General features: G+C 39.3%; 1 protein-coding gene across 1 annotated transcript in view; it reads left to right on the top strand.

Moving 5' to 3' along the window:
• SNTB1 (syntrophin beta 1) overlaps positions 1–8274 on the top strand; it is a 284731-nt gene that overhangs the window by 174431 nt on the left and 102026 nt on the right. The window lies entirely within an intron of this gene.

The following is an 8274-nucleotide window of genomic DNA, read 5'->3' as shown; positions in this document are numbered from 1 at the left end:
TTTTTCTTTTTCTTTTCTTTTTTTTTTTTTTTGTCTAGAAGACCTTTAAATTACAAAGTGTGAAGTATGTTGATATGGACACACGATTGCCCATTCTAAGTGAGCTGCGTGTGAAGAGAATTTTAGTGTCCGTACATCTTAGCCATTAGTGCAATCCTGCATGAGTTGTGCACAGGAAGGCAGTTGCATGATGTGTTCATTTTTCAGGATCGCCACAACAAAGTACCACAAGCTGGGTAGCATAAAACAATGGACATTTTTTCTCTCTCAGTTTTGGAAGTCAGAAGTCTGAAATCAAAGTGTAAGCAGGGTTGGGTCCTACTGGAAGCCATCCCATGCCTCCCTACTGGCTCCTGGAATCCTTGGCATTCCTGATCTCATGGCTGCAGCCCTCTTGCGATCTCATGGCTGCATCCCTCTTGCTTGTCTCTGCCTCCATATTCACATGGCTTTATTTGCCGTGTGTCTTTTCTCTCTCTCATAATGACCCTCTCATAGAACTCACCCTAATCTAGGTGGATAAATGAAATGAGGATCTCATCTTAATTATTACCTTAATAATATCGGTAAAAATTCTATTTCAAATTCACATTCTGGTTTTCCCCATGGAAGTGAATTTTGGAGGGACACTACTTAACCCACTACACAATGAGCTCCTTGAAGACAGGACCCATATAATCCACCTGCTGCTACAGCACCCAACACAGGTCAGACACCTTGTAAGTGTTCTGAATACTTGCAGTTGGCTGTCACTGAATAGTGTCCAAAATTAAATAAATAAATACTGTGTTTCTAATTAATTTCCATAATCCAAGAGCTATACTTCCATTTTTATTTCAATATGCACGCTTTGACTCTACTGACACGGTAGCTAAGAGAGAGCTTACTTGTTTATTTATGTCCATATGCACAAATAATATGAAAGCATTGCTTTCACTAATATAGTCCTTTTCTCAGTTCCTGAGTTAACATTTTAAAAATGCTAAAAGCATAAATACCAACTACTAACATCACAGAGCACTTTTACTATTATTATTCCATTTGTTACTCTAGTAACCCTGTGAAGGTCATTATTATCACCTTCATTGTAATCATTGTCATCCCCACCTACAGCATCATCACTTCCAGGCCTGTTTCACAGGGGATGAAGGAACTCCAGCCTCATAGAAACTAAGTGGCCTATTTGTAGAGAGTGTGTGAGTCAGGACTTTTGGCTGTACTGGTAATCCTCAGAGGCAGATGATTCTACAGATATATCAAGCCATTCTACAGATAAGGAAATCGAGACTTGGGAAGGCTAAGTACCTTGCTTATGTCTTGTAACCAACAATCCTTAGAGCCAGTCTGTTCCCCATGTTTGTTGTGGTTCATGTGCTTTAAATTGATGAGAGCCTGGGCTACTAAAAGAACAACTGCACAGCCAGCCCAGAAATGGAATTTTTTTTTTCCCTATTACTTTGTAACTGAAATACACATTACATTGGATTCTATTTTGGCAAGATAAGATAAAATGACAAATTAGGCCAAATGTGTATACTTGAGGCTTGTCCTAGGCAACGGATATATATGTATATATATATATATGTGTGTGTGTGTGTGTGTGTGTGTGTGTGTGTGTGTGTGTATGAAAAGTACATATGAAAAAAGTGTGCCTGAGTTGCGAATTAAACTTGTACTTTAATTCCATTTTTCCATATACTTCTCGAATTCTCTGTCTCTTTCTCTCTCTCTCTATTTATCTATCTTTGTAATATCAGCCATGACTTTGTCTAGGATTTTGAATTATCAGCCAGAGATTTTTAGGGACTTCAGATTACCATGTATTTATTGTTTGCTTTTAATAGTAGAGCTTATTACCATTTAGGAAGAAAATATGAGCTCAATCCCCATTGGGTTTTGGGGTGTGAAGGAGAGGAGGTGAATGCAGGTCACTGAATTCTTTTGTTTATTCATTGTACAAATACTTGATACTTTTTCTGTGCTAGACCCTTGCCCATCCAGCCATTAACACTGAATCCACCCTATTTTTAGTAGTTTCATGCTGCTCTCATATGAAGAAACCAATGAAAAGTTGTTTCCTCATCTCAACTGTTATCATTGATCCCTATCTTAAATGCAATGTATATCGAATCATCTAAATCCACAGCTAAGACAGAAAAAATAGTCTTCTCTCATTTTCCCCAAATCTACAAGCTCTTTTTTTTTTTTTTTTTTGGAGAGGTTTTTGCTATATGGTACGTGCGCTCACCAGGCAGACAGAGACAGAGAGACAGAAAGCGAGAAAGCACCCCCCCCAGGGGGGATGGCCACACCACAATCCCTTCTCCTCCATTCTCCTCTCAGGATCTTGGGCACATATGCACACGTGCCCAGCATGAGTTTAAGTCACTGAGTCTGGGACTTGAACTGCAGTCGACTACATGGGAGTCCAGTGACATAGCCATTACTCCAACTGCTGGTCCTTCTACAAGCTCTTTATAGGCTACCAATTCACAGCTCCCAAACTCTCCCTCTACATCTGGAAACAGACTCTTTCTAAGACCTTGCTTCATTCAAAGCTTCTCTGTGATGGTTTTAAGATTTCACTATAACTATTCAGTCATTTGAAAAGTTAGGATAAATTTTTACATAGAAAAATATATCCTGACTTTTCTAATGACCCAGTATTTTGCTATACTTTCTTGTATCCCAGTGGTACCTAATTCGCTTTCTCTTAAGTGTGCATTGGACTTAGTGACTTGCTTCTAACAAAGAGAATGACTAAGTCATGGTATATGACTCCAGAGACCAGCTTATTAAAGGGTTAGCAGTTCCATCTTGTTCTCTGGGAGAAAGCTGCCTTGTCAAGAGGATACTTTGGTAGTCATGGAGAGTTCATGTGTTGAAGAGCCCCTCACCCCAGGCAAGCCATCAGATGCCTGTGGCCCCGTTGATGTTTTCTTTCTTTCTTTCTCTACTTCTTTTTTCTTTCTTTCTTTCTTTCTTTCTTTCTTTCTTTCTTTCTTTCTTTCTTTCTTTCTTTCTTTCTTTCTTTCTTTCTTTCTTTTCTTTCTCTTTCTTTCTTTCTTCCTCTCTCTCTCTCTCTCTCTTTCTTTCTTTCTTTCTTACTACATTCAATCACTCTGTACCATTACAGCATAGAAAATGAATTTTCTCAGCATGGATATACTGTATATTAGGCCAGTTAAAGATATTATCATACTGGAACCAGCAGTTGGTGTAATGGCTATGTCCCTGGACTCTCATGTAGTCGACCACAATTTGAGTCCCAGACCGGATGGCTTAAACTCACACTGGGCACATGTGCATGTATGCCCAAGATGCTGAGAGAAGAATGGAGGAGAAGGGATTTTAGCATGAACATCCCCCCTGGGGGTGATTTCTCTCTTTCTGTCTCTCTCTCTCTCTGTCTTTCTGGTGAGCACACGCACTTATAGAAAAAAACTCTCAAAAAAAAAAAAAAAGTGAAAGATGTTATCATACACATGTTAACATTCTGACTACAACCTCGTAAGAGTTCCTGAACCACAATTATACTCATGACCCACTCCCAATTCATGACCCACAGAAACTGGATTTTCAAGACACTTAATTTTGGGAGAATTTGCTGCTCAGTGGTAGATAACTAATACACTCTCCAACAGCCCTCTGTCGTATGCCCTTTCGATGACAACCCCCAATAGACATTGCTCTTTAGGGGGCCCAAGCTAAAACTCAGAAAGGCTGCAGTGGTCCTTAATCTGCATAATCTGTGGAACATTTAGAGCATATATTCAGGTTTCCACCTCTGGAGAGTCTTACTCAGTAAGTCTGGGGTAGGTCCAAGCATCTGTATTTAACTAAATAATTTTATTTTTAAAAAATAGCCTGTTGGGGCCAGCAGTTAGCGTAATGGCTATGTCGCTGGACTCCCACGTAGTCGACTGCGGTTCGAGTCCCGGACCCAGTGGCTTAAACTCATGCCGGGCGTGTGTGCGTGCATGCCCAAGATCCCAAGAGGAGAATGGAGGAGAAGGGATTGCGGTGTGGCCATCCCCCCTGGGGGGGTGATTTCTCCCTTTCTGTCTCTCTGTCTCTCTCTGTCTGTCTGGCGAGCGCACGCGCCCTATAGCAAAAACCTCTCAAAAAAAAAAAAATAGCCTGTTTAAGGGTGTTCAAAGAACTTTTGCTTGAGAGTCTTGCACTTTTTTTTTTTTCCTGCAAAAAAACACAGTCCACTCTGTGTCTTCTGTGTTCTTCCTTTGAGGGCTGGTTGAGAGGAATTTAATTTACCACTCAGCATGTCCATCTCAGCCATTGGGAAGCCAAGCAAAAACCAAGGCCATGGCCTTTTCTTGTGAACCTATAGAGCAGCTCTTCTCAAAATCCCATTGCCTCTCTCTCTTAAAAAAAAGGGGTGGGGCAGCAGATGTCATAATGTTTATGTCACTGGACTCCCACCTGGTCAACTGTGGTTCTAGTCTAGACCTGATGGCTTAAATCTCATGCTGGGTGCACATGCGTGCATTCCCAAAATCCAGAGAGGAGAACAGAGAAGGGATTGTGGCACGGCCCAGCCCGCTGGGGGGTGATTTCTTGCTTTCTGTCTCTCTGGTGATTGCATGCACCCTATAGCAAAAATCTCTCTAATTTTTTTTCCTTTAATTTCATTGCATCAGATTTATCTGGAGGGTAATTGTGTTTCTACCTCCAGAATTCCTAAATAAGTAGATCTGAGGTAAGAACCAATAATTTGCATTCTTAATAGTTTACAGGTGAGACTGATGCTGCCAGCCTGTGGTCACGTTTTGAGAAGCACTCCAAAAATGTGTGGAGGGGTTCAAGAAGTTCATTGGAAAATGTTTATTTTGGTGCCAAAAAGATTAAAATTCACATATAGTTTTTTCATAATATGCATTTTCCATGAACTTTGAAAAATTCCCATTTGAGATCTGTTATTTAAACTTTGCTTAAGAAGTAGCCCAAGATTCTCACTATACTTCAGGCAACAACAATAAATAGCAATGAAGTGAAATAAGAATTCTATACGATGAAAGCAATCCCTGGTAAAGGAAATTCCAATGGTGGTTATTTTGGGGGATAGTAACTGGAAAGGAAGTAAGAAAGGGACTTCTAGGATGCTTTTAATATTCTCTTTCTTGATGTGAATAGTGGCTATGAGAATATGTTTCCTTTGTAAAAATAAATTTCTGCTGTACACCTACAATTTCTTGCAATTTGTGTACTTTTCTGTCTGTATGTTTTGCTTTAAAAGTTTGGTTAAAAGTTAATAGTAATGAGAAATGCTGTCAAAACCTGGAATCTTGTATGTCTGCTTTCTCTTAGGGGTATGCTTACAACTCAACAAAGAAAATATTTTTCCTTATGTTTTGCTGCATCATTTGTGCGTGTGGGTGTGTGTGTGTGAGAGAGAGATACCTTGGGACTGGCTGCTTCCCAGGCTGTCATTTCTTTAAAAACAAGTCCAAGTCTTCAAGTGACAATATTGTAAATGAAGTATTTCCATGTTTTAAATCATTAGAATAACAGACTGTGGTGTAATCAGTTGCAAAGCAAGTTGAGCTCTCATTAATGCTTTTTTGGGAATCTTAGTTCGTGTTCTGCTTAGCAACTTTACTCAAGAGCAAGTACTTTGGGAGAGAAGAAAAACTCACACTCGATTTACAGCCTATTCCTTTAAAATTGCCTAAGAAGCATGAGTTTTGTATTTTTTTCTTCTGAGTAAGGACAAACATCACCTACAGAATTCCCTGGTTCATCACATAAAACCTTAGGAATTTTAGTGAGGAGACGTGTAAATGCATTCCGAAGAATGCTAATTATTGCTCAAACTCCTCTAGAGACATCTCAATTTTCAAATCATTCCTTTTCCACAGTTTAAGTTTATGGGTAGAAAATTGTACTCCACTTGGGACTGGCAGGTGGTGTGATGGTTAAGGATGCTAGACTCCCACATGGCTGACTATGGTTCAAGTCCTGGACCTGGCAGCTTGCTCTCTCTCTTTCTCTCTCTCTCTCTCTCTCCCACACACACCATGGTCAAATTAAAATAAATAAAAAATAAAATAAAATAATTATTTAAAAAATTTGTACTCCACAAACTCTAAAAGGTTGGTTTTAAATGTTTTTGAGACCAGGTTCATTGGAACTTCTAACTTTCAGGTGATCTGAAAAATTGTTATTTTGAGAGTCAGATCCATGGCACAGTGACAATGCACTACTCAAGAGAAGGGAGCTATCACATAGCAACTGCAGTTCACATGGCCAGGCAGGTTGTTTGAACCACATCAGGAACGTGTGTGAGAGTGCCCATGATCTGACAGATTTGACTGGAAGAAGAGATCACAGTGTGACCAGATTCTGCGGAAGGTGTTCAGAGAGTGCTTCTCTCTCTCTTCTTTCTCTCTCTCTCATGCACACATGCGCTCTATCATGGATAAAGAAAAGATGTTATTTTGAAACTCAGAACCCAACCCAAGTTGGACACTATTGGGCATATTTATTGGTGATGAATACTCAACTTCATACTGCTTCAGAAGATGGTAATTGTTCCCTTTTGCTATTATCCATGTAAAGGAGAGACTTTATAATCTGGTATCTGAATCTATAGGTATTTAAGCCTGACTAAACTAACACAGGTTTGAAATCCAGCATTGTCAACTGTCTGGCCTTGAGTAAATACTTCTCTCTCCTTCAAAACTTCAGATTTTTCTTTTATGAAATGAGGTTAGTGACACTGGTCATACAGTTGTTAGGAATATTATATGTAATAATATAAAAGGGTTTAAAACTTCTTGGCCCATAGTTAATGCTCAATGAACAATAGCATAATTATTTATTTTATTATTATTATTTTATACATTCAATTGCTATACATCTTTTAGCTTGTAGAGAGAATTTACCCAACATAAAATATACCACAGACCAGTTGAAAAAGTTTGTAATTTCTCAATCATGATATCTTTTTTTTGGAGAGCTTGTTTTTTTATTGTTGTTTTGTTGTAGGGCATGTGTACTTGTCAGAGAGACAAGAGAGAAAGAAAGCAAGAAAAGGCACCCTCCCGGGGGGGAAATGGTCACACTGCAATCTCTTCTCTTTTCTCCTCCTGGGATCTTGAGCATGCACTCACGTGCACCCAGCATGAGTTTAAAGTCACCAAGTTGGGATTCAAACCATGGTTGGCCATCTGGGAGTCCAGCAACATAACTCCTACACTATCTGCTGGCTCCACACAGTAACTTCTTTTTTTTTTTTTTTAATTTATTCACTGTGTTTACTTCATTTTAGTTTTCATTAAAGGGTGAATACAACTTATCGGAGAGTCAGAGAGAGAGGGAAAGTGAGGAATCATCCCCCAGGGGAGGACAGCCACACTGCAATGCCTTCTCTACCAGTCTCCTCAGGATTGTGGGCATGCACACACATGTGCCCAGCATGATTTTCAAAACAATGGGTCCAGAACTGGAACTGTGCAGCCAGTCATGTGGGATCTAGTGCTTTAACCTCCATGCTACCTGCTGGCCCCACAGTATCTTTTTAATGAAAACAGAAGAAATAACACTTACATACTTGTATATGTGAATGAATAAATGAGATCAAATTTCCCTCCCTGCAGTAAAGGCTATCTGTCTAAAAATTACAGGGATAGGGAACAGGTTAATGGTTGTCCCAGGATTTGGGAGGGTGGTGGGGAAAGGAGATACATGACTCTAAAGGGGTATATGAAGGGAGATCTCTGTGGTAATGGAATAGTGTGGATCTTGATGATATTGTGATTACACATGATAAAATGAACATAGAACTCATATTGTACCAATGTCAGTTTCCTAGTTTTGATATTGTACGATAGAATGTAAAATATAACCAATATAGAATACTGGGTACAGAATATTCTGGACCTCTCTATATTATTTTTGTAATTCCACATTAGTCTGTAACTGCCTTAAAATAGAAAGAACAGGAAGTGTCTGTCTAGGAAGTCTTCCTTTTACCACAATTGCAGTGTAAAGAGCTCTCACTGTATATCTCCACTGGTCCAATTTGTGTCTGGCATAAGCTTTGGTATTTTAACTTAAATATAATACCCTTAGTGCATCTACTTCCCCCTCCTAGGCCAGTTTACTTCTTTGCTACTTGAGTCCAAGGATTAATGTGCTACAGATAGGATTCCTGAAGAATTCAAAGTTTGGTCATCTTTGATTCCAAAATAGTCTCAATTGATTAACACGAAGGAGTAGGATTAAGCATGTGGCTAGATATTTTAATCTGCTTCC

The sequence above is a fragment of the Tupaia chinensis genome, unplaced genomic scaffold, assembly GCF_000334495.1.
Source record: "Tupaia chinensis unplaced genomic scaffold, TupChi_1.0 Scaffold000545_1, whole genome shotgun sequence".
Taxonomy (NCBI): Eukaryota; Metazoa; Chordata; class Mammalia; order Scandentia; family Tupaiidae; genus Tupaia; species Tupaia belangeri.
The sequence above is the reverse complement of the archived record's forward strand: the minus strand, read 5'-3'. Positions and strand labels throughout refer to the sequence as shown.